General features: G+C 35.9%; 1 protein-coding gene across 13 annotated transcripts in view; it reads left to right on the plus strand.

Annotated features, from left to right (window-relative positions):
* Tenm4 (teneurin transmembrane protein 4) overlaps positions 1 to 22,787 on the plus strand; it is a 2,842,490-nt gene that overhangs the window by 175,837 nt on the left and 2,643,866 nt on the right. The window contains exons 2-3 of one of the 13 annotated variants that reach the window (XM_048789141.1): positions 9,991 to 10,039; positions 12,616 to 12,650. The exons of the other annotated variants lie outside the window; for them this stretch is intronic. The gene's annotated coding sequence lies outside the window, so the exon portion shown is untranslated. The remainder of the gene's footprint in view (positions 1 to 9,990; positions 10,040 to 12,615; positions 12,651 to 22,787) is intronic. 13 annotated transcript variants of the gene reach the window in all.

The raw sequence follows: 22,787 nt of genomic DNA on the forward strand, positions 1-22,787 counted from the left end.
CATGAGGACATCAGTGTCAGCTGGCTGAAAGTCTGCTCATTTGCTTAAGTGCATCATTTATACTGAATTTTTGGGCTTCTGACCACCCTTTCAATCCCTATCAGCTGCTACTGGATTTCTCAGTGACGTCATTTGCCCTGACATTAAAGCATCTTGTCTGGTGGTCCCCACCCCAATAGTCTTGCCTCTCCCTCTACAGGTAGAGGGCAACATGACACAGACTTCACTCTGAGTTTGTGGGGTAAGAGGGAGGAGAAGTGACTTGTCTATGCCTGATGATCATATTGAAGGGCTCTATAGGCATGCCTGGTGAGACTGCAGGTTTCAAAGTGGAGTTTAAAAATGGAGTTGCTTAGGCTAAGACCAAAGGCCATCCTTACAATCAATCCTCCTTTATATGGTCTTCTTATTACTTTTCCTAAAATGTAGCATTAAATTTTGATGAAAATAAATAATAATTTATTCATTTATTCAGAAACTCATGCATGCTTTGAGTAATATACTACCTATATTCTTGTTAAATGAATGCATCAGTAAATGAATGAAAGAATCAAAAAATAGATACCAGAATGTAAAAATAAAACTCTAAGTCATAAAAGAGTGAACTTATGAATTAATTCATATGTTCAAGAAATGTTTATATCAACTTCAGGTCAGGTTCTGAACAGAAAGAGAAAGGCCAGTTCCCTGAATTCATGAATCTCACATCAGTTTTAAAATATTTAATATTGAAATATTTGGTGAATATTAAGCATTATATAAAAGGGTAGGAGAGTATTACAGTGAAAAACGAAGGTCCAAAGGAGAGACCAATAAATTTAAAGTGATGCCCAACTCTACTTACAAATTAGAATCAACTAAAAATCTTTCTAAAACAATGTATTTTTAGTTTTCCCACCCTAGATAAAATGGATGCAGATCTTGAGGCTGAATCTCAGGTATGTGCAATTGCCTGGGATAATTCTAATATGCAGAGACATTTAAGAACTACTGGTCAGACATAAGAAGATCTCTGGATAGCTTTTATAGAGGAGAAAAAAAAATGGACTGAATATTGACTGATTAATCCTTTGCCAGCCTAGAACAATTTGGGGGTAGGGGGCAATTATGGTAACAGGTGGAGGGGTAAGGGTGAATAAAGAGTGAGGAAGAAGGAGTAAAGGAATAGCTGGGTACAAATCCATTCTTTGACTTAAGAGTTTTAAAACTGCTCTCTGCTTCTGAAGCCCTTTTAGTCCCGGGGCCTTTTGTGTTTTTTTTTTTTTCTTTCTTTCTTTTTTTTTTTTTTTCTATCTGCCTTTTTTCCCTTGCAAGACAGGAATTACAATACTCAGCCAAGTTCACGATGTTCTGGACTTATTTAAGATAATGGCCTGTATCAATTGCGGTTCTCTCCCTGCAGGCCCCATAGGACATTGAAGCTTCAACTTTGACTTCAGCCTCATACTTCCCTAAATAGCTTCTAAATGGATTTTAAAATGTTCCACCTAAATTACCTAAAGGCTTTCCTCAGTCACCCCATCAAGTTCTAGAGAAGGAGCTCTTGCCAACTATCAAGATGTCGTAACACTTCAGGAGCCAAGTAAAAATACAGCCCTTGCCCTAAAGCATTTACCTCCTTGAAGTGGGTGTGACTAGGTACTTAAAAATACATAAAATGCTATTATTTGGAATTGGATCTGGAGCTGCTGACTCCCTCTCTGACAGGAGAGCTGTTAACTACTTTACTGAGCATTTCATATACTTTCAATCCGACACTGTGTTGGCTATAACATTTCATGTTGCTCAGAATAAGAGGCTGTACTACTTTGAAAATCAACTGAGGAGGGTTGTTAAATGTTTTGGTTATTGTCTTAGTTGAATAATAACAACACTAGCTAATGCTTTGAATAGCTAGCACTGTTGAGCACTTACTATTTGCTAGGTAATATTCTTAACCCATCTTATGTGTTGATTTATGAATGCTCTCAACAATACTATGAGAGAGGCAATTTATAATGTTCAACTTATGTAAGAGGAATTCATATTACAAAGAGATTGTGTAACTTGTCCAAAGGCTCTAGGCTTTTAAGGGGTAGAGTAGGGACACAGATCTAAGCAATGTGGTTGCAGTGCCTGTGTGTGCAACACAAAACAGACACGACTAGCATCTGCATCTTCACACCCTTAACGTTTGGACACTAAATAAAGTATTTTGTAAACTTTCAGCAGAGTTTCTCATACACAATAAATATTTATTACATATTCAGCATTGTTAATGTTGTCTCCATATTTTAAAAGGATGAGTATAACTTTTTTTACTAGTCCTTTTTTATATTTCTACAACCATTATTTCATCATTTTCCCCCAAAATTCTAAACTACACCTATACGTGAACTCACCTCAGATATAAACTTAGAGCTCTGATATGAAATAATTAGTCTAAAGTCACACAACAAAGAAGTGGTATAAATGAATCAACATTAACTTGAGTTTTTTTTTTTTTTTTTTTTTTTTTTTTCTGAGAAATGGTCTTCTTTCTGACAAAGAAGCAGTGAGATTCCTCGTTTAGCTGGGGACAGTTAAGAAGGGACATTGTACCTCAAAAGAACTTTTGGCTGCAGAGTTCAAATTTTTCTTTATGAATAGAACAAAGAACATAAAGGGTCCATAGACTATTGAACTAACAGAATCAATAGAGATAATAAAGTTTAAATTGAGTATACTTCTCAATATTCACCCATGATTACAAGAAGAGTTGTGTATGAATGCAGATTTGATCTAGGCAATTTGAAAATACAATACTACCCATGCACCCCTGCAAAAAGAAATCATGGAATGTTGATGGTTCCCAACTCAGTCAGGTCAGCTTGATTACATAAAGATAGCAACAATGTTGCTGGGCACAGTGGCTCATACCGGTAATCTCAGCTGCTCAGGAGGATGAGGCAGGAGGATTGTCAGTTCAAAGTGTAAGGTCACGCACTGGTGACCAAAAGGAGGTAAATTAAAAGCTACTGAACAAGGCTTTATTGAGATTCATTCCCAGGTGAGATCCTCAGGTTCAACAGAGTGGGTCTGGGGAATCTAGCTCAGGCTAAACCAGATTAGAATTTTTATTGGGCTTAGGGCAGGAAGGGAGGGCTTGGGACAGGAAAGGGAGGTTTTTGGAGTCCCTTGTCCTAGGGGGTTAGTCAGAGAAACTAGCTGAGATCCAGGATTGGTCAGGAGACACCGCTGACTCCGCTGATTGACAGGTGGTTCTCTCCGCACCTGATTGGTAGTTCTTTCTGAGCCAGGTTGCTTGGTGCTTTGTTTCCTTAGCCATCTCAAACTAACCTAACACAAAGCTCAATAGTAACTTTCCTCAATAACAAAGACTTAAGCTGTTTGCATATTATAACTCTGATATTTACATATTATTACTCTGACTTTCCCAGACATGAGTGACACATATGTACATATGGCCTATGTAAGCCATGGTACAGTACATTGAGAGCTCCTGTCTTTCTTTTCTGATAGGTTCTCCAGTTCCAAGTAACAGGGAGGGACCTGATTTATAAAGATAGCTCTGATTCCCCTTTGAATTATTTACTGATTTATTTTTGTTTTATTTTCAAGCACGGGTCTTTGGTAAAGCATGTCTGTCAATCTGCTTCAGAATTATGGCACACCAGGGTTTGACAATGCTTTGAGAACTAAACCTCTTTAGTTATTAGACTTGGGAAGTTTGTTCTTCTGGTGGCTTGGCTGCTTGTTTGCTTTTGATGTGGTTTGCTATTTGTGTGGACTGGATTCTTTTCTTCTGATTTTAATACATCTCCCAATCCTATTTTTGGGAGATTTGATCAATAAGTCAGGGTGAGTTCAGGAAATTTGTATTTGTAGAAATGTCCATTGGTCATTTTGATGCACAGTAAGACTTGAGAACCAATTCCAGATACAGATTAATATTCTTTAGTACAAAATGCCACAAATGTCTCTTTTCAACACCCCCCCCCCAAACCAAGTACGTAGCATTGTCTTCTTCCATTGCAGCACAGAGGAAGAGAGGGAGGGTTTCCAATATTCAGAAACTTCATTTCACACTTGCTCCTATAAAAGATGAGAGCAGTTACACAAAAAATGGTTCATTCACTTTTAAAGTGTCAGGTCTTTGCTGTCTCAGGATCCTTTATTGCAGGAGAACATTCATAGTTCTTCTAGTTCTGCTAAAAATAAAATAAAATATTAAGAACCTTTATGCCTCCAGTCCATTGCCAACTTTAATTCAAAGCGGTATTAATTCAGGCCTAAGGCCCCTGGGAAAGACAACAGATGTCCAGACTTCTTTTCTTCTACATTTTATTTTCTCATGTTACATCAAGGCTTGCTAAATCTATTTAGTCCAGATTCAAGCCTCAGGCATCTCCAAATATGTTAGCTTAATACTTTGTCATCTCTTATTTGCATTCTTCATCAAGGATAAATAGTTTTATATTAAGAAACCACAATAAAGTGTTTCATGACAAGGAAAAGATTGATTCTGGGAACCTCCATCAAACACACAAAATTGATTTTCATCATTTGTGCTTGGTGAAACATATCTGAAGAATTTTCTCTTTAGGGTTATTGGTGTCAAAGGGGTGTTTTCAGAATTTTCCTTGTGGGATCTCAGCCTGTGAGACAGAGAACGTTATACCAATCAGTAGATTGTCAGGAATCCAGGATATAAGAAGGCCTAAAATATTTTAAAGGATACTAAAGCTTGTACTAAATTACTACTAGCAGTTGAAGAACTGTGCATCTACATAACCTTTGCTTTAATAAAGAATATTTTAAAAAGATTATCAGGTTATATAAAAATGGTTGTTGACAAATAGGACAATAAAATTATAACCTTTGACTTAACTTTTCTAAGAGGATTCTAGCAATCTGCTAGTTTACATGTAACTCAACAGAATCTGGGCTCCCAAGGACAGTCAGATTCAGACATGTTAAACTGGAGCTTTGTTTCTCAAAGGGTGATCCAGCACCTGGGGTGCCCAGACACTGGCTGAAGATTGACAATAACAAAACTATTTCCTTAAAAATAATGAGATACCATTTGCCTTTTTCACTTTTACTCATAGAAGTTTTTTTATGGTGAATTTGTGATAAGTGTTACAGTAAAAGATTTAACTTGGATACAATACATAAGAATGTAGCTGTCTTCTTTTAAATGAAACACTAATGCAACTTTAAAAAATGCAAATCAATGCTGCTTTTACTAGTTTCTATTTGTTTTAGAAAACATTTTCTTTATAGAAATGTGAGATTTATGCTAGAATACAATGGGTTTTGTATAGTAATATTAAATTGATATTTTTTAAAAATATAACAGTTCCAGATGAGGTAGAGAGGGAAGATGGGAGGGGAGGGGAGGGGGGATAGTAGGGGATAGGAAAGGTAGCAGAATACAACAGTCACTAATATGGCTTTATGTAAAAATGTGAATGTGTAACCGATGTGATTCTGCAATTTGTATTTGGGGTAAAAATGGGAGTTCATAACCCACTTGAGTCAAATGTATGAAAGATGATATGTCATGAGCTTTGTAATGTTTTGAACAACCAATAAAAAAAGAAAAAAAATATAACAGTTTAGATGAGTAGTATGGTCAAAGTCATTAGATATTTTACACAAATTGCAATCATATTTTGGATACTCAACTGGTTTTAAGAGTACAAATGGGTCCTAGGATGAAAAAGTTTAAAACCTTATGTCATAGAAAATTAAATAGAATTGGTTAACCAATATACTGATATATCATTATAACACTGGAAGGACCTGTTTACTTTATTTTGTCTGAATTGCACATTTTTTACAATATTCCTTAACATAATTAAGGTCATAACCAAGTATCTGCTATAAAAGTAAAAACTCAGTATTGTTTTCATTTAAATTCTTCTAGCTCTCCCTGATGAAAGGATCTAGCTACAAATTGACTATTATTTTGAGTGTAAAGTAGAAAAATACAAGTGAGAAACTTGCAGTTATTATGTTTTGAAGGCTAAATTCCAAGCTCCTGAGGAAGCACCCAATATGGCCATCAAATCAATGAAATTTTGCATGTAAAATATGAATACAAGCCAGTTCTATAGCTAGACAATTCTGCTGTTCATACAACAAACATTTTTAAAAGCCAATTACCCCATGGTCATTTTGATATCAATATAAATATAAAGAAACATAGGCCAAGCCCCGGAAGAAGGATCTTGCTAACTAATGAGAGTAAATTTCCCAAGGAAATATTTGGGATGCCATTCTGTGTTGGTGTGAATACTTCTAGGAGCTTCCCATTGTACCCCAAGCCCTGAATCACCAGCCCTTGTGTACTACCCAGGATCTCAGCCACAAATTCACTTCCTTTAAGAATTTGACTATATCTCAGGCTGGGTTAAGTCTTCTAGTTGCCTACATTATAGCACCCTGTACTTTGTATTTCATAGGACACTTGTACATTATGAAATATTTGTGTGAATCTTTATTCAATAACACTGGTGAGTTTCTATCAGTGATGTTGGTGCAGACAGAAGAGCTGTCTCCTTTGTGTACTGCTTGTCTTAGATCCTTTTGCACTATTCACGCAGGAAGTGGTAGTCTACACTGAATGGAAAGAGACAGAGTGTAAAGAATATTAACAATAGGAAAAAAGTTAGTAATGGGGGTAATCTCTAAGTACAGAAACAAGTGCATACCCAGCCTAAAGTGTAACAGAGAATACTGGGTGGCTTATTGTTCCTGGAGATTGAGGTATCTGATACATAAAAGAGGATAAAGGTGAAAATCATATTTCATCTATCTGAAGTCATGGATTTATTTCATTAATTAATTTAGTTCCTGAATCATTAAGTTTCTATTCAGTATCCACTGCATGCAAAAGATTTGTAAATGCTCTAATAAGTGAAAATAAAAACTATTGTCAATAAAAGTTGGTATTTCTGTTAGGGATACAAAATATATTAACCTTGAAATCACATGGTAGATATTATGTAAAATATAAAGCAGGGTTTGGAAGTATCATTACTAACTTATTATAAATCTGAAAACAATTATGTGGAAATTGCTAATTCTTCTTATCAAGAATGATTTTTTTTTCAGATTTCATATGCTCAGAATGTAGCATAACACCTGGCAAAAAGTCAATGATCAGGAAATGCTTCCATTTTCAAATATGTAAGGAACAAAAGAAAGCCTAAAGAAGGATAAGGATGAGAACCAAGCAAATTTCTTGATGTAGAAATCAACACATTTTTTTGTCACCATCACCATCATCTCCATCATCACATTAACTATATTTTGTGAATTTCACATGTCCAATAGTTAGCAGGCATTGCACTATGTAATTTGCATTATTTGTCTTAAACTACCTACAGAGTTCTTCAAAGTAGGAAAACATCCATTTGCCGAAGTAGAAATTGATGATTAGGAATTTCAAGTTGCTTTTTCAAGGTTGATAACTGAATGCTTTAGAGCCTACAACACAATGGAAGTTTGCCTGACAGAGTGACTGTCCTATTTTCACTGCATGATAGAAAAGTAAATAAATAAATAAAATGTTGTAGCTCCACTAGGTTACAGGGTTTGTATTGTGGGGGGAAAAAAACTTATAAGTGAACAATGAACCAGAGAGCTCTATATTAGAAATAGTTCACCATAGATATGGCTTTCATATATGTGTGATATTGTTCCAAGTTAGATACTTAGCTTTGAATATTATAAAAAATATTGTAATAAATGATGTTAATTTAAAAGTCGTTAGTGCTTTACACTTATATGTAATTAGTGTGTTCATTTTGATATAATTATACAGACATAGAATTCAGTTTCTCCATTTCAGTCCCCAGGACTTCCTTTTTCTCTTCCTTATTTGTTCCCCCTGTTCTTCTCTGTTCTAACAGATTTTCTTGTATTTATTCATAGTTTTATTTTTAATGAGTGCGTTATAGATATATTTAAAGGTGAAATTCACAGTGGTACATTCACATACCCACATAGGAAACCTTGGTCAGATTCATTCCACTGTTCTTCCCTTTTCTTATCCCTCATCCCTCCCCCTAAGTCCCCTTCCTCTCCCTAATTGATATATCATTTATTTTCATGGGTTAACTTTAAGTACACATATATATCAACATGTGATTCTTTGGAAAAATTATATGTTTAATATCAGCTGTTAGAAATCAAGGCTCTGGCCACTTGAAGGGTCAACTTTATTTGTACTTAATATTTTTTTTTTCAAATGTGAATTTGAAAAAAAAAGTAGTGAAATATTTTATTAGCTACTAAAATATAAAATGTAAATCCTTAACCATGTAACCTTGTATAATGAATATTGGCATTTGAGGTTATTCCTATCATGTATTTTAATATGAAAAGTGAAACACTAATTTAACAAAGTGATCATCCTCTAATGTGTAAAGGGACATAAATATAATCGTTATCCTCATATTAAAGTGGTTTTTGATTTATAATTCATCTATTAAGCCGCATAAAAATAGAGTTAAAGTAAATTTCTTTATGCTCAGTTACTAAATTCTCCTATGCATGTCATTAAAATTAAAGATGGAAGAAAATATGAAACTGTATTAGAAATTGAGGACAATTAGGGACTCATTATGAAGGAAGAGTGAAATTGATTTGTTACTGTATCTTTTTGGGCTTCCATTTTCTAATGTTAATAATAAAATCTTTACTCTGACAAGGAGACTCATTAAAGTACTTCACAGGAAGGGTTATTCATTACTTCAAAAGTGTATTATCTGGAACTTATTCCCTTCCCTTACCAAGATTTGTCATGTCCAAGAGATTAATGATGTTGAATATAAACTAGTGGGCTGACATCAGTTACCACGATTCACATTCTCAGTAGATTTATATGCCTAAGTGTTGTTCTTTTATTCCTTAAAAAAGTTCTCCTACAAATTATTACCTTTTGGAGATTGTTGCTGTATACTGTGTAGACTATTTCTTTTTTTATCTTTTATTGATTTTATTTTTTTAAATACACGACAGCAGTGGAATGCATTACAATTCTTATTACACATATAGAGCACAATTTTCATATCTCTATATATAAAATATGTTCATGCCAATCCATGTACTTTGTGTATTTTTGCATTACAATTCTTAATACACATATAACCACAATTTTTCATATCTTTGTTTGTATATAAAGTATGTTGACACCTAATTTTAAGTCTTCATACATCTACTTTGTATAATGATGTCCATCACATTCCACCATCCTTGCTAATCCCCTGCCCCCTCCTTTTCCCTCCCTTCCCTCTTCCTTATCTAGAATTCATCTAATCCTCCCATGCTTTCCCTCCCTACCCCACTATGAGTCAGCCTCCTTATATCAGAGAAAACTTTTGGCATTTTTTTTTGGGGGGGGGCGGATTGGCTAACTTCACTTAGCATTATCTTCTCTAACTCCATCCATTTACCTGCAAATGCCATGATTTTGTTCTTTTTCAATGCTGATTAAAATTCCATTGTATATGTATGCCACATTTTTTAATCCATTCATCCACTGAAAGACATCTAGGTTGGCTCCACAGTTTAACTATTGTGAATTGTGCTGCTATAAACATTGATGTGTCTGTGTCCCTGTTGTGTATACTATTTCTGATAGAAATTAGTCGGATGTGAAATCATGACGAAAATATCTCTCAGAATTAAGTGTATAAATTACTGCTTCATATTCATATATAAATCAGAGGGTTAAAATGGCCTGGGGGAATCCTAAGGTGGTCATTTAGTAAACTTCAGGCATCAGAAGATTTCCTGCAAGCCTCAAAATTCAATGTCCATCCTACCATTAAGAATGCACCTAATGTTTGGACAAGTCCACCATTTCACAATATGACACAGATGCAATAGATTTCTATTTATATAACCCAAAATAGAGAAGCTTGATGTGTACCTACATATTATCTCATAGTTTAATAGGTCAGAAGGTAGCACAATGAAATTATTTTCTCTGCTTAGGATCTTGCAAGACTGAAATAAGGTGTCAATGGGCTGAAATCCTCATTGGGTAAGTGGAGTTTCCTTGCCAGTTGGCCTGACTTGGTCCTTGTACTTTGCTGGGATTGAACTCAGGGGCACTTAACCACTGAGTCACATCCCCAGCCTGGTTTGGTTTTGTATTTAATTTAGAGACAGGATCTCACTGAGTTGCTGAGCACCTCACTTTTGTTGAGGCTGTCTTTGAATTTATGACCCTCGTGCCTCAGCCTCCTGAGCTGCTGGGATTACAGCCATGTACCACTGGAAACCAGCATCACATGGCTCACTTCACTTTATCATTAAATCACAGGTGGAGCTAAAGTAACAAAACCGGCCTGGTACTGGCTCCAGAAAAAGACTTGTAGACCAATGGTACAGAATAGAGGACACAGAGGAAAATCCACATGAATACAATTACAAAGACAAAGGTGCCAAAAACATATATTGAAGAAAAGATAGCCTCTTCAACAAATAGTGCTTGGAAAACTAGAAATCTATATGCAGAAAAATAAAATTAAGCCCCTATCTCTCTCCATGCACACACCTCAATTCAAAGTGGATCAAGGACCTAGGAATTAAACCAGAAACCCTGCACCTAATAGAAGAAAATGTAGATCCAACTCTCCATCGTGTCGGATTAGGCCCTGACTTCCTTAATAGGACTCCCATAATGCAAGAATTAAAGTTAAGAATCAATAAATGGGATGGATTCAAACTCAAAAGCTTCTTCTCAGCAAAAGAAACAATCACAGGTTGTTTTGAAACTTTCAGGTGCTTTGATTCTCTCTGACATCCTGTTGTGCCTTTTAAAGGCTTATGTGGCTATCTATAATGGACACACCTAGACAATTCAGGTTTATATTCCCTTTTAAAGCCAACTGACTAGTAATTTTAACTACATGTGCAAAATCTCCTTTGTCATCTAGGGACAAATAAACAAGATGTAATGCCCCAGGACAGGGACTACATGGGGACAGGAATCTACATTTTATCCTCCACAACTTGGAATCTTGAAAAAGTTAAGATGTAATTTCTGTAACTCATTAAGTTACAATATTGTCCTGACTGAAAATACAGAATGCCCAAGGTTTTACAAAATTATATGTGATAAATTTGTATTGATGGATCAAGTAAAGAGGGTCTTTGGGATATTTGAGGTTGATGTCTATTCATTGTCAGTACCAGAATACTTGATTGGAGGCTGGATTGATCATCAAGATAAAAGATGTGACAAAAGATTAGACTCTTAACAGAGTATGTGTTGTCTCCCACAAATATCAGAAATAAAGTGTGTTAGTTTTAATTCTTTGATTGCTGCATCTCATATGTATACTATTAAAAAAGTAATTGAAAGGTTGAATCTTTCCAAGCATGAAATCCTTTTTAAAAGTGTAAGAAAAAATTGCCAAGTTGGAGGTTCACTTGTATTTCATTTAAATCTGACAACTGCAAATGAATAAAAGATAATCTGAATTTTGACTAAACTGTAAATGCCTTGAATTATTATTCTCATGTATTGAAATTGTTGACAATGCAAATAAGACATGAGAGACATAACTTTAACCCACGGGTTTTTAAATCTACATTGTATTAAGTGAATCCTGAATGAAATATAATTTTATTTCAACCTTAACAAATTTTTTTCATTTAAAATTCTATTTGTGGCACTGGGCAAGAGGTACTTATACTTTAATATATCCTGGTATGCTTTAGTGCAGCGTATGGTATATAAAGTCATCTTCTTATCCATAGAGGGACACTCATCTTCATAAACTGCAATCTTAATTCTATATAGTCATTTATAGAAAGAGAGATGTCAAGGTGAGTTTGGATGATTATTTAATTGTCCCAATCAGAAAAATCTGTGTAAAATTCTCATCATCATAATGATGATATATATTCAGCCAAGGAAACAGATTATTTAGCACTCATTATATACTAAAATACATAACTTCCTATGTTTTAATGAATTATTAACATGCCATATAATTTTAGTATATTTTTTTCCTTTTCACTAAGAAAGAATGTGGGGCTCATGAAGATCAAATAAAATGTTAAAGTCCTCTCATAGGTGACCCAAATCTGACTCCTACTTATTCATTCATACTTGTTTCCTGTAAGTAGAATCATTCATGAGAAATTTCATAATAAACTAGATTTCTCATGCTGCTTTTAAATTTTGAATAAGTTGTTCTGTGTTCATGGAGATATTAAAATTTCCAATTTTATTTTTTTGATTGCTTTATTATTCACATCAAGACAGTTGGGTACCAAACTGTATCTGAATCTTTGAAATAATTGAGATAAATATCATATTATTTTGATAAGCCATCTTATTGAGTTGCCTGCAAAAGGCTTTTGCACCAGGTCTAAAGGTAGGTCATTATTATTTATGTTCCCCTTCCATTGACAAGAACCTTTAATATTTAACCCTGTCACATGACCACATGAACTACAAAGGTGGCTGGGAAATGCAGTCTAGATGAAGACACAGGAAAATGAGTGTCCAGGTGTTTTTTGTCTGTTTGTTTTTGTTTTGTTTTATAGTAGCTAGCATAATCTATTACATATTTTTAGTACTTTCTGGTCCCCTTTTCTTCACAGAAAAACCCTTTCTACCCCATGAAGATCCATGGCAGGTATGTTTTCCTTCCTTCCTTCATCTCCCTAGAGAACTTTTATTGCATCTTGTGCATATTAATACAACAGAACTTTTCATAAGATATTTGAGTCTCTTCCTCCAAATGGAGCTTCGTCTTTATGTTTCCAAAATTCGTCGTAATACCAAGAGTTCAAAAATGTTGACTGAATGAGTACATCAAAGATTTGAAAAGCTTTAGTGTTCTCCAGATTGTAAGTACAATCACTACAGGACATGTTTCTTTGAATTGTGCTGTTTCCATCTATCTTAAAAGTATTCTTTCAAATTAAATTTTGAGATAACCTAGACAAACAGGCCTCAGTAAGTTTTAATTTTCGTCTTTCTACTTCTTCAAAACATCTGAACAAAATGCAATAGTTGGTAAATAAGTTTCTTGCAATTAAATAGACTTGGCAGTCCTTACTTAATAGTAGTAAAGGTCTAACATTTGTACCTCATACTATGGATGGTATAATAATTGAATGAATGTATGAATGAATGAGTGAGTACATTGCTACATTTTAGGCATCTCATTAGAAAAAAAAATCCCTTACTTTTTCTTCTAAAAATAATACTATAAAAGGAAAGAATACAGAAGATTTTTTATAGAAGCAAATTATATTAACAGTCCTTTTTATTGAATTATTAAATAACAAAATTTAATAACTAGTATAATAAAAAATGGTGATGGGTATAAATAATATTTTAGGATATTTAATAAATATAATATACTCTCAAAACACCTTTATTTCTAATTGCAAAATGTATAGATACTATGAATACTATTGTGGTTTTTCGCTTACATTTATATATTTTGAAGGAAATGATTCATATCTGAAAGTTAATGAAGTATATTGTTTTCAGGGAACTCCATAGTCCATGATCCCTGAATTCTGTGTGGAGCTCAAGTTCAGTACTCCTGTGTAAAATCCTAAATTTCAAAAGAGAACTTTATCTCACTGAAGTTTTTACTTTCCCTGGTTTTTAAATAAAAAATTCTTTCACTGATTTCTTTTTTTATATACCAGAAAAATTTACAAATTTTTTTTTTGCATAACTTTGTAGTCCTCACCACAATTTCTAGGCAAGACTATATGTATTGTGAAGTGAACCCAAATATGTCTAACGTAAAGGCTGTTATCTTAAGTATTGTGGCAAATGGTTATATGATGTTACATTCAAAAACATCTTCATACAGATGTCTCTGCCACATCAAAACGGTATTAAAAACTGGGTCAAATATCTATTTTTTTTTTCTTTTTCTTTTTGAGATAGGAGTCTCACTAGATTGTCCAAGCTGCCCTCCAACTTGTGATCTTCCCAAGTCATCCTCCCCAATGCATTGGATTACAGGTCTGCACCACCACACAATGAAAATTATGGAGCATATCATTTTCTGTTACTTGGTTTTATTGTACAAAAAATCAGATTAACATGAAATTAGTTACTTCTGTGAATACACTTCACAATCTTACATCATTACATAATCAGTAGCAAAACTTATTCAAACAATTTTCCTTGAATTTAGATTGTAACAAACACATTTTTAAAGTAAACTACTTAAAAGATCAAACTATACAGATCAGTAAAGTTGTGCAATTATTCAGTGTGTTTTCTTTCCAATTGTAAGTTTTGAAGTTTACATTTGGATTGCCACTTTAGTTAAATTGCATAAAGCATTAATTATATTATAACCACTTTGCTATGAAAAAATGATACACCGTTTCACAAACTAACTCAATTCAATTTAATTCTTCTATAGAGAAATACCAAATGTAATCCTTTTTATCAGTGAGGTTTTGCTAAATAACGTCTTACCACAAAATTTAAGGTCTTAGGTAAAAAACAAACAAACAAACAAAAAAAAACTTATTTTTCTCACTATCCTGCATGTTGGCAGATTGTACTGGGCTAAGGTGGGAGGTCCCTTTGGTCTTACTTGCTAACTTATAAATCTGTGGACAGCTGAGTAAGAGATTGAGGGCAGGATGTTCTGCAATGGTCTTAGCTGGGGCACCTTATTTCTGTTCCATGCAGTCTCTCCTTCTATGGCAAGACTGCCTAATGGCTGATTCTAGTGGGAGCTCAGAAGACCAAAATGCCAGTAAGACTTCACACAGCAAAGACTAGGCTCAAGAGGTTTCAGAGGAGAAGGAGGACTATATTGGAAATTGACTAGTGGTCTTTCATGTTACATCTGACTAAGAAGTTGTCTACATTTTGTCTGTGTCCTGAAGATTTCTGTGAGTCTAAATTGATAATGAAATTCTTAATCTGGCAGAAGAAATTTCTAGGCAGCATAGTATTCAGATGGTGTCATGGGTATTGCTGGTGGTTTTTAACCAACATTTTTGTGATATTTAGGAACAGAAAGCAGAGCCAAAAGATTTGAAAAACTTGAATTTGAAAGGTGGGAGTAAAACTAAGGCTAAGGAAGTTGTGGCTGTTAAAGACATTATTAACACTAAAGTAATGCTAGCCTGGAGCCTGTAATCCCAATGGTTCTGGAGGCTGAGGCTGGAGGATCACAAGTTCAAAGCCAGCCTCAGCAATGGCAAGGCAGTAAGCAACACAGTGAGACCCTGTCTCTAAATAAAATACAGTCCCTTAGTTCCAAGAAAAAAAGAAAGAAAGAAAAAGAGTAAAGAAATGCTGAAGACTGATAAGAAATTTGGTTTGAGGGCATTTTAGGAATTAACAAGACCACATCCATCTCAGCATCCATGGAGTAACAATGCAAATTGTTTTAAGAGACCAGTGTGAACTCAGCTTGGTAGGGCAGCCTAGGAAGTTGTTTCACCATGCTCAGCCACCCAAGCATTCAGAGAGGCAGAGATAGCTGTGGTCCCTGCTGCTCCACCTGGCAATAGACCTTGAAGACAAACATGAGGTGCTGGTTCTGCAGGAATAGAGGATGCTAGAGTTAGGGGGGTCATGGAGGCTTCCATTGGGATTACAAAGGAAAGCCTGGAAGGCCAGGCATAGGGCAGTCCCTCAGTGATGCCCCTGATAGGAAAATGCGTGGAGATATGAGGAGGAAGCCAGACCTGCAGTAGAGACGCTTAAGATTAAGAAATGCCACCACCATGGAACAGCTGCCAAAGGAACCTGCAGGAATCAATCAGAGACAAACCAACAGAGAGTCCACATGTGTTGCAAACAGCAAAGCATAGGGGCAAAGCTATACAAGCATTTAGGATAGAACATCCCAATTACAAGTCCTGCAGATACCAGACATGGAACTACGGGACTTGTTTGCCCAGCTGGATTTTGGTCTTTTTTTGGCCGCATCTCTTTTTTCTATGTGTGTATTTCTTCAAATGAAAAACTTCAGATGTTTACGACGTGCCTTTATATAGAGGGTGTATGTAACTTGTTTTGATTTTTATAAGGCTCACTGAGAATTTGCCTTCAGTCTCAGTGGAGACTTTGGATTTGGACTTTTGGGCAATCTTGGAACTTTTGAGATTCTGGTGACTCTTGGAAATGAATTAAATGTATTTTGCACTGTGAAATGGGCATGAGCTTTTGGATACCTGGGGTGGAATGTTGTTGTTTAGATATGTGCTGGGTGTGTGGGAGACTCGCAGCTGACAATAAGTTTCCTTCTTAGAAGAACATCACATAATCCCTTACCCCTCCCCCTCCTCTCCAAAGGGCGCCAAGCCAAAGGGTGCCAAATTTAAAAGTTTTCCTCACATGACACAGTGTCTCCTCCCTGTTCCTGAGTCACCCTGCCAATCAGCACCCGCCACGTCACCTACACAACCCACCTATGCAACCCTTCTTAAGCTGAAGCTTGTGAGCTCACTGACCTCCTCCTCCTCATTTTCTCCTCTCTTTCTGTCTGCTCTCCTTCTCTTTCTCTATGCCCTCCTCTTCTCCTCTCTCTGCTATCTGCCTCTCCTTTTCTTCCCATCCAGCAGCCCCCCAATAAAATCTCTTGGTTGAATCTCCTTCTCCAGTGAGTCACTCGCCTTCCAATATGTGTCCCCAAAAAACTCATATGTAAGACGTTGGAAGAAGGTTTGGAGGTGCATTAATCTCCTGACAGGGATTAATGAAGTGCTAACGCAGGTTGTTAAGATGTAGCTGGAAGAGGTAGGTCCCTGTGGATGTGGTTTTGGGGTATATATTTGGTGATCTGAGCTTAGTCTTTCTGTGCTTCTTGATGCTGTCCTTCACCACACCCTTCTACCATGATGTTCTACCTCACCTGAAGGCCTAAGGAATGAAGCTAGCTGTCCATAGACGTATACCTCTAAAACCATGAGCTGAAAATTAAGCTTTTCCTTTTCTAAAACTGTTATTCTTAGGTCTTTTGTCACAGTATCATAAAAAGCTATCACACACACACACGCACACACACACACACACACACACACACATACACATACATTCCCTGTTTCATAAACTGAAAGAGTTTAAGATTAGTCAAAACAAGGGAATAATAGAAAAGACTCTATGAAGGAGGGTGATAATTAAGTGAATAAAGGTGTATATTACTGTTCAAAGGCAGTGAAAAAGACATAGATTTTGGCGGCAAATACATTTGAATCTGGACATTATGGTGCAGATCTGTAATTCGACCTACTGGGGATGCTGAAGCAGGTGGATCACAGGTTTGAGGCCAGCCTGAACAATTTAGCAGTATGTCTCAAAATTTAAAAAAATAAAAAGTAAAAAGTGCTGATGATGTAGCTCATTGATAGAGCACTTGCTTACCATGTGCATGGAAGGTCCTGGGTCCAATCCTCAGGACAGCAAACAAACATGCATATCTGAGTCTTTCTTAGAGACAAAAAAAACAACTTCTAGTGTAGGAGAACTAAATTGTCCTTCCCTATTTTCAGATTTCCTAGGTTCCTATCTCTCTCTGGATTGTATATCTCCCAGCTGTGTCCAAGTGATTTCTTCTGAAGAATTTGATGGGATTCTCAGCAGTATTTCAGTCCTATTGCTTAAGTACTTTGCTGCCAATTTCTTTTTATCTTTCTTCCATGGCTTTGTTTCCATTTATTTTGCTTTGCTTTATATTTCTGGGATACGCCATTGAATCATTTTATTATGAGTTTGCCATTTGTTTTTCACTATAATTAGATGATTCCAAAAATATGCCAATCAATATTTATCATGTAATAAACCTTTGCTTTTGTTTTTCTCATGAAATGGTCAAGAATGGTATCATAGATATTTATGCATAGGTTGGAGAAAAGTTAAACGATGAATATTTTAAAAATCTCATGCCTAGTGAGAACTAAGAATAATATTCTTTTGTTGTTGTTGTTTTCGGTAACAGGGATTGAAGTCAAGGGCACTCAATCACTGAGCCACATCTCCAGCTCTATTTTGTATTTTATTTAGAGACGGGATCTGAATTGCTTAGCGCCTTGTTGTTGCTGAGGCTGGCTTTGAACTCATGATCTTCCTGTCTCTGCCTCTAGAGCTGCTGGAATTACGGGCATGTGCCACAGCACCTGGCAATAATATTCTTTTAATGAATTGTGGACAGGGATATGACAGGATTGGTGTTTAAAAAAGTAGTTAGAGACTGTCAATTTAAATTCATAAGAAAAAAGAGATGCCTCAAGGACTATTGGAGCAAAGTTTAAACTCTCATAAATCGTTAGAGAGGACTTCCTTTGGAATGACCATGTCTTACCCATGTCAACATAAAATAAAGCTTTGTCATTAAGTTGAGAAATATAGTCCAGATATCTAGGGACAGAAACTGGATTTAGTCAAGCTGGATAGTAGGGATTCAGGGGGTATTCTAGAAAAAGAAAATAGAATGGAAATTTACTGCATGTAAAGATCTTGTCAGGAGATAACATGAAAGAGGGAGTATCTGAACTAATACCCACAGGTAGAGAAGGAACCAGAACTGCCAGTAAAGCAAATCATAAGTGTTTCAGAGAAAGAAAGGGTATAGTAAGATGCAGAGCAGCAAGGCCAATGCATGAGTGATGAAGAAGTAGTTATGAGGTGTTGCAGAATGATTCACAAAGTAGCCAGAAATAGGATTAACCCTCCTGTGAGGATGAAGTATTAGAAGCATTTAGAAACAGTCTGTCCACTTCTTCCTTCTCATAAGACAGGAAAGAAAATTCTGAGCTTCCCTCTGGGGACAGAGCAGAAGTGATGGGAGAAACTGAAAGGAAAGAGACATATCCATGAGCTGTATTGGAACCTGTGATCCAAGGGAATGAAGACAGAAATCTTTCAATAAGGACTTGGGTTTAGGAAGCACCAACTATGTGACAGGTGCTGGGGAGCAAAGCATGAATCAGACAGAGGTCTCTGTCCTCCCATAATTGGCCATACATCATGGGCACAATGAAGTGTGAGGCAATGTGGAATGCTGTGGTGGACCTACTTGATCTAGAAGGCTAGGACAGACTCCATGGGAAAGGAGCTCTGTAAGACCTGATAATCAAGAAGTACCTATCCAAAAGGGATTTGGGGGAGAAATTAGAGGGACAAGTTCCAAAGAGAAAAGAATTCCTGCTTCAAGGATGGGAGAAAGTCAGCACAACTGAGGACTGAAAGGAAGTTGGAATACTTAGGATAGAGTTGAAAGAGAAAGTGAGAAAAGAAAACTGAAGAAATAAAATAGAAAAAAAATCTATGTTACCTTGTTGAGGGGTTCACATTTAATCCTAAAGAAAGTGTGACCTGGTAAAAAAAATTCAAAGGAAGAATTCAGGTAATCAGATGTGTATTTTAGAAAAAAAAATATTCTGGCTTTGGTGTACCGAAAGACTTAGAGTGGGAAGTGAGATGCTGTTTAGAGGAGTCTTGAAGGGTGATAGTGGGGACTTGGATCTGAATGAAGAAAAGACAGATACAATGGATATTTTGGAGGTAGAATAGATGATCTAATGATGGACAAATTTGATATGAAAGCATAGGGATATGTCACAAATGACTCCAAGTATCTGACAAGATCTACAAGAACAGATTGTTTTTTGGATTTCAGAAGATTAATTCCAGGATTCAATACTAATGCACTAAGTATACAGAGAAATCTTCACAAGTTAGGAAATGACTGAACTACTAGTTTCTTCCTTTGGATAACTTGTCTTCATGACTCAATTCTGTGAACTGCATGAAAAACTAAAGTGAAAGAACTAACAAACTCTACAACACTCAATATTCAAGGCACCATTTTTAGTAGATGGTTGTGTAGGGGAGTTAGGGAGTTTGTATCTCAATTGGATTGAACACCATTTAGGTAGCAGAAAAGAAGGGCTAAGTTTCCCATGCAAGAAGAAAGTACTAAAAATGGGCTCATAATTTGACTCTGGTTTTGGCAAGATCATGCCATAAAATTGAGACAGCTGTAGCTTCATGGATTTGTGAGCAGGGGGGATAATAATAATAATAATGTTTGTATTGGCTCTAATAGGTATTGAGTTTTGAGCATCAAAATCAATTTTAAACAGCAATGGCTAGTGGGACAGGGCATGCTCAGTAACAACTTACATATGAATCATATGAATCTGATCCTGTAGTCTGAACATCTTTGGTTTCTGCCAGGAATTAAAGCCAGGAAGGACTGGACAGTCAAAGAAGTCAATTTATGATCCCAGCAAAGGGAGATTGTATAGAAAAGGTAGAGAATGAAATACTTCTGAAACATGCTAATAATCATTATGTGCCAAAGAAATCTAGCAGCTTTAGAATCAATTCTAGAAGCTTGTTAGCGAAATTATAATGTCAAGTTCAAATTTAATAAGAGCAAAGTATCCTATCACCTCTACAGTGAAGAAGGTATAAGAAACAAAGACCAGATTTCTGTCACAATTGTTTCAGGTGTGATTTTGGAAGCTGCATACGAATATTTTCACTATTCAAAGTAAGTAGCGCTGTGTTTATAGGAAAAGCAATTTGGTGCCTCGGTTTGGCAACTGTGAAAAAGAAATGCAAGAATAAAAGGCATGCTACTAGGGAAGTATCCATTTTCCAAATGCAATCTCCTTCTTCATTCAAAGTTGTTTAGAACATTCACATGTGAACTCAGACAACATTTAAAGCTTCTTCTGAGCAGGCAGCCAGGACGAAGAAACATTGTCTGTCCTAAAGCAGCACAGAATTCCTATAAGGAACAGTTACAATGAGAGGATTGACTAGGAAAAGAAGCCAAGAGCTACAACATCTAAAGGAGACTGCCTGCCTACCTGAAGAAATGGAAGAAGATTTCACTGAGGTGACAAAGAACAGGGTCATGATGAATATAAAGGTCACCAGAGGAATATGTAAAACAAAGGGCATCCCTGGTCCATGTGAAGGTACTGATAGTAGAAAAGTTTGAGGAGTTAAATGTTCACACAGAAAGGGCCCCAGCCCATATTGTAAAGAACTGTTTATTCCTTGTTAAGGAGTTTCAACTTTACACTACAGAGAATAAGGTATAGTGGGTGTGGTGGCCCATGCCTGTGATCCCAGAGACCTGAGTGGCTGAGACAGGATTCAAGGTCAGCTTCAGCAATTCTGTGAGAACCTGTCTCAAAATTTAAAAAAATAAAATAAAAATGGGCGGGGGATATAGCTCAGTGGTAAAACATCCCTGGGTTTAATTCCTCAGTGTAAATAAATAAATAAATAAATAAATAAATAAATGGAAAAGAAAAGTAATATTTAGTGGGCTAAAGATAATATAATGACCATTTTTTTTGGTAAGATGCTTAGGTGATTCTGAGGGTGTCATCACAGGATAGAGAAAAATGGTAGTTGAGAAGTGATAGAAATTGACAGAAGATCCCAATGAAAAAGCATAAGAGCAGAAATCCAAAAGCAGTTACACAGCCAGGAGAAGTCAGGGCAGAAGAAATGTCATATAAAAATATCTACTTAGCCCAGGATCACTCATAATCCATCACAATGGATTCCATAATATAAATGGAAGTCCAGAGTCACACCCTGCCCTTGCACTACTGGATTAGCAGGGGTGGTGGTGGGCTTGATATTTGTTCAGGGATTTCACACAGATTTTTGGTGTCATTCCTACATTCACCCTTGATGTTTTGTCTCTGATGGTGTTAAAGAGGAAAATTCCATGTTAAAAATGAAGGGAATTACTTTACAAAAGAATTGAATGATTCAGAACAACTGAAAGAAAGAGGCTTACAGACCTAGAACAGCAGGAGTTTATAAATGAAAATTCATAGTAGACAAGCTGAGTTCCTTCCTTTGATAAATTCTCAAAATTAATGGATAGAAGGGAAAATGTGATATATTTAGGCATTAGCAAAACATCTGATACTATGTCTGATGATATTTTACTTGCAAATTTGTTTTAAATGAGCTTAGATGACAAGAAAATCAGTCAGATTAGAATTGAGGAAAGGCTTATAAACAAAAAGTAACAAATGCTGGGTCTGGTTGTATTTAACATTTTTATTAAAGATCTGGAATCAGGGAGTAAATGGCATATTAATATAAATGCCAAATGGCACTAAATTTACAGGATTACAAAGTGTGCAGATTGCAAACTGAAAAGAGGGAAAATTGACCCAAATATACTAAGGATTTAAATATGAGCAGAAGAGAAGATCAGAGTCAACTTTTAGTAATCAGTCACAAAATCATTTAAAATGGGGGAGGTGGCAAAAAGAGGGAATGAAATATTAGAACAGATGAGGTCCAGTTCCAATTCAGATAACGCTTCTGTGAATGACCTTGTGCACGTCATTCAACGCTCTGTAACACTTGCTTTCCAAAGATTACTGTTACGAGATTGTTCCAGTGTCTATAGTTCCTTGCATCCCTAAAATTCTTTTTTCAGTTTCCCTCACCTCTTCTCCTTTCTGTAAGTCACAGTGATTCATTTATACCAAGTGCTTGCTTGTAAAAGTCTCCTATGGCTTCTCTAACTGGGATCATTAACATTTTTAGGACAACAGAGTGTATCTTTATGGATCCATATCTTGTCATACTTGGTAATACTAGCTTATATCACCACCTAAAGTTAGAAAGTGACTCGCTGAAAATTCAACATTTGTATGTCACCCACTGATCTCACCATGACAAAAACCATCAGGTGGGATTTGAAATGTGTAGTTCATACTATTCTAGAGGGACAGAGTGGATGCTGTCTAGTACCATCTCACACTAAGTTACAATTTAGGGGTTC

This window comes from Marmota marmota, unplaced genomic scaffold (genome assembly GCF_001458135.2).
Source record: "Marmota marmota marmota unplaced genomic scaffold, marMar, whole genome shotgun sequence".
Taxonomy (NCBI): Eukaryota; Metazoa; Chordata; class Mammalia; order Rodentia; family Sciuridae; genus Marmota; species Marmota marmota.